Source organism: Mesocricetus auratus, unplaced genomic scaffold (assembly GCF_017639785.1).
Source record: "Mesocricetus auratus isolate SY011 unplaced genomic scaffold, BCM_Maur_2.0 Super-Scaffold_100004, whole genome shotgun sequence".
NCBI classification, from domain to species: domain Eukaryota; kingdom Metazoa; phylum Chordata; class Mammalia; order Rodentia; family Cricetidae; genus Mesocricetus; species Mesocricetus auratus.
In genome coordinates this window covers 89,085,647-89,090,869 of record NW_024429189.1, presented here as the reverse complement: position 1 = coordinate 89,090,869, position 5,223 = coordinate 89,085,647, and positions in this window count along the sequence as shown.

Genomic DNA, 5,223 nt, shown 5'->3' with positions numbered 1-5,223 from the left:
ACATATTTAATACTAGCACTCTAGATGCTGAGGCAGGAAGATCTTGTGTTTGAGGCCAGCCTGGGCTACATGGGAGACCTTGTCTCAGACAATCAAAAGTCACTTTATTTTTAACAAATTTCAAGCTTAATGCGATGTTACAGAAACAATTTATCATTCTCACACATCTTTCACATAGCTTTCTCTAATGTAGGCATCTTATATAATGAAAATGTCATCATCAAGAATAGGAGATCGACCTTGGGGGAAAAGCCATTTCTTTTAATCAGTCTCATGATGAAAAAAGGCATGGCAATGTTCATGGCAGCAGGGACAGCTCTGTCTGTAGCAGGAGGAGGAAGGCAGTTTTGTTCACAGCTTAGTGTTTTCAGGAAAGACGGGAGCTCAGGCTGGAATGGGGGGCCAGATCTGACCCTCTCCTGTGACCCTAGATTAGCCATCTGGAGCCAATGTCTAAAAAGTTCCACAACCTTCTGAACCAGCATCAGCTAGAAACTGTTTATTTAAAATCAGCATACCAGGAGATACTTCATATTGAAGCGTAGCATCCTAACCCTGGCTTCCACAGGCTCATGGGCATCTCTCGAGGCAAAAGGTATTCAAATCCAGTTCCAAAGTCTTTAAGGTCTTAAAGCTCCAACACTGTCTAAAGGTTCAAAGTCTCTTCTGAGACTCATGGTGATCTCTTCCAATCTCTTGACTGTGGGTACCTGTACATCAGATACCAAATTACTTAATTCCAACATAAAATGACACAGAATATGGCTGGGCATGGTGGCACACACCTTTAATCCCAGAGGCAGGCAAATCTCTGTGAGTTCAAGGCCAGCCTGGTCTACAAAGTGAGTTCCAGGACAACCAGGAATACACAGAGAAACCCTGTCTCAAACAGCAACACCCCCAAAATGTCACATAATAAACATTAGAAATAGCAGAGAAACAATAAACCAAAGCCTAAAACCTAGTGGGGGGGTCGCACCAAATACTGCAGCTCCATATTCACCATCCAGGATTCCTGGTGACTTTATCTGGGCTCCAATGGGCTTGGGCAGTGCTGGAACCTTGGTATCCACACAGCCATAACTCTTTTACCTTGTATGTCTGAAAAACCAGTACCATGTGAACGGTGACGTCAAGTTCTACCCAAGCCTCCTTCACCACAACATAGTGACCCTGTGTACCTGTGCAGATGAGCCTTGGAGCATTCTTCCCTAGGAAGCGGTTTTGAATTAGGAAACACTTGCAGGGGTACAATTGGTGTAAGGATTTTCTTTCAAGTGAATTTTCAGGTTTATACCCTAAAGCCTTTGGTGGGTAGGTCCTCAGCACACCTTTCCTGTCGAACCAATGCAGACTGCAAGGCTTCTCTAACTGCATTCATCTCTTTAACGCTGGTCCCTTTGCCTCTGGTACCTTGCTCACAAGCTTTCAGTAGGCTTGAATGTCTTTCCTGGCTAAACTTCACATTGTTCACATCTTTCTGCTCTTTCTCACCACAAACCTGGCTAAGAGTAGTTTAGAGAGGGAAATCCATCAGACTCAGGCCGGGAGTGCCGATGAACCAGTGCAAACTGTCCGGTCGAGGAGAATTGTAAGTAAAGATGCTTTTTGCTTCAAGCTTTATCTGCCCCGCTCTTTCTCACCTATGGCAGTAACTGCTTCCTGAAACCGAAACTTCTAGCCTTAACCGCCTCTAATTCACCCACCTGTAGCCAAGATGACCTCTGCAAAGGAAAAAAATCTGATAACATTGCAACTTTTCAAAATTGCAGAGAAGCTGGGCAGTGGTGGCGCACGCCTTTAACCCCAGCACTTGGGAAGCAGAGGCAGGCGGATCCCTGAGTTTGAGGCCAGCCTGGTCTATAGAGTGAGTTCTAGGTCAGCCAGGGCTAAATACTAATGTTTCATGATATGCCCTACATCCAGAAGGACAGGGTATAAATCATCACAACACACACACACACACACACACACACACACACACACACACACACACACACTTGCTTGGGTATGTGAAGGCCTGACTGGCTGTGTTGTTGACATGAGCTAGCATGGCAAGGACCCTAGCCTCAGACCCATGGGAAAACAACAAAGCACCCTGCCCACCTTGCCAAAGTTGAGGGTGAGGCTCAGAGGGTGGCAGAGCCTTCCTCCAGTCCATGTGCAGATTTGATAGTGTGTGCAGAGAGAACCCACCACAGCTTCCCCACCAAACTTGGGCTGTTCTTTACAGATAGGGAAACCTCAGTGATGCTACTGTGTCAACACTGTGACAGACACATAGTGTTGATCTATCCCACCAGGATATGGACCATAACCATATGGTCGTATCAACCGCAAGCTCATCATTATCTTTGTAATTGGTTGATGACCAGAGGGAATGTCCTCCAGGTAGGAGGAAACCTTTGCTGACGTCTCATCTGAGTAAATCACTGCTATGAATAGAAGCAATCTCTGCTTCTCCGTTTCCACCATTCCTGCTACATTTATTAGTTGGTTTTATCTGTAAAGAATCCCACCTCTTCTCCATTTATTTCTTTATCTGCAAAACTTTTTTACATTTGTTTGTGGGGAGGGTTGCCTGTGTGTGCTTCTGCGCACATGCATGCCTGGTACCTGAGGAGGCCAGTAGAGGGCGGTGCAGCCCCAGGGACTGATTGCAAGGCCATGTAATTTTTCTCCTCCGGCACCCTCAAGACAAGAGCAGAGAGCAACAGGAAGCCTAGAACAGATTCTGAGTCTCTGAGAGCAGAGGGTGTTGAGTCACAGCACCAGAGGGGGAGGTAAAGGCCACGTGGATTTGCCAGAAGAGAAATAAGACACTCGAATTTAAATTTGAATTTCACATGAATGGTGAATAATTTATCAGTTGAAATGTGTCCCAAACACTGCATGCAAACTACTTACACTAACGGGTTTTTTGGCTTAACTAAAATTCAAACTTAACTGAGCATTCTGCTTTTTTAATTTGCTGAATCTGGCATATATAGGGCCAGATTGCAGAGATTTTATGTATGCTGAGGGATTTTCTCCATGTTTAATATGGGACCACGGAGGCTTTGGGCATAAAAGAGTGACATTAGTATAAAGTAAGATTTGAGAGCAGCTAGAAGACGATATCGGTTGTCCAGGTAGGAGATTCTGAAATATAAGTCTAAAGTATTGGCAGAAGGAGAGAAAAGGGATAGGTTCTGCTGATAAACATGATAGTAAAAACAAGACCAAGAAATCTACCAACAGGTTTTCAGACTGGATGCCTAAAAGAAAGACAGCTGTCAATACAAAGAGATGGTTGCCTTGGGGAGAAAAAAAACTTTGAAATTATTCTTCTATCTCTTGAATGGATTTTACAGAAGTTAGACTATCAGTTCCCTTTTCTTTGGCACCTTCTAAGGGGCGCTATATAGATTTTAAAGTATATATTTATTTATCACACTATTAGCCCAGGCTGGACTTGAACTCGTGATCTTTGCTTCTTCCCTCTCTCAAGTGCCAGGATTACAGACAGGGACCACCTCACTCAGCTTTGGGTACTTAACACCCTCACAGCCACCCCACCTGATGAAGGAGGCTGTTGCCTCCTAAGTTAGTGGTGAAGTTGAGGATTTAAGGTCTCTGGAGCCAGGTGTGGTGGTGCAGACCTCTAATCCCAGCAGTTTGGAGGCAGAAGCAGGCAAATCTCTCTATGAGTTCCAGGCTCACCCGGGCTACAGAGAGAGACCCTGTCTCAAGAACAAACAAACAAACAAAATCGCAAGGCCAATTTGGCTACTAAGGTGAATTCTACAGCACTACCAGCCCTGCGCTGTGCCTGATCCTGATGAGTTTCGACATTTCCGCTTGGAGGCTGCCTCTTTCTCTATCTTTAGAGAACACTTCACAGTCTCCAAGGCTAAGTATGTTAAAGTTTCGAGTTCACAGCATGAATAGCTGCCAAGCCACAGGAAGAAGTAGCCCTGCTTATCAAGACACCACATTTCTGTTAATGAAATGTCTTGAAGCCACATCTTCAGTAGCAGCTCTCATGGAGAAGTTTGCCCTAAAAAAAAAAAATGCAAGTACCTTAAAAACATGTTGCGCCTCCTGAAAGAGTCCAATACTTTGAAACCTGCCAACCTTTTGGAGTGCTTAGTTGTCTAAATAATGACTGTAAACACACACTTCCTCACACACAATATTTGTACATGTACTACATTTAAAGGATGATCAACCAGACACTCTGTGACCTCAGAAGGAAATTTTTCTTGGTGTTCCTAACTTTGCAAAAGTAAACACTCAAGTTATTTTTTATGTGGACCAGTAATTATCTTTATTTCTTAAATACTTTTTAACATTTTATTTACATGCATGTATGTGTACATGTGTGCAAATACCCATGGAGGCAGAAGAGGGCATCCAGTCTCTTGAAGCTATAGTTACTGGCAGGTATGAGCCCATCAGTGTGGAGACTGAGAACTGAAATCAGGTCCTCTCTGTAAGAGCAGCAAACAGGAGCTGGGCAGTGGTGACACACGCCTGTAATCCCAGTGCTCCAGAGGCAGAGGCAGATATCTATGAGTTCAAGTACAGCCTGGTCTACAAAGCAAGTTCCAGGACAACCAAAGCCACAGAGAAACCCTGTCTTGAAAAGCAAAACAAACTGAGCGACCCCTTCAATCCCAGTTAGAATTTTTATCTTTATATACTTTCTGCCCTCTAAACTTTTGTAGAATCCTCTATGAAAGATAATAATATCCTTATGTGAGTAATTAATTACCAGTGCTATAGTACAGTTATATTATTAATTTGTCTTATAACAAGACTTTAAGACTGGTAGGTTTGGGGTTGAGATGTCTGTCTGTTTGTTGTCACTCAAGAGTAAATCAGTTCTATAATCTATGATTTCTGAAACCAGCGATTGTGTTTCATCTATGTCCATATTCCCCATCCCTTAAGCAATGTTACACAGCACTCACTGTTGAATAAAACATTTGAGAAATAAAACTTTCTCTTCCCATTTTTTAAGATAAAGAATAATAGTTTCTCTTTAAAATATGTATGAATCTAAACTTCACTCACTCTCTGGGTAGAGCATCTATATATCTGTTATAGCTCAGGCCTTCACGTGTGCCTTGTGCCACACATGTGTATATGTATGCACACATGCGTGCGTGCACACACACACACACACACACACTACAAAAAAAAAACTTTTAAAGGAGTGTCATAATCTATTGATCATTG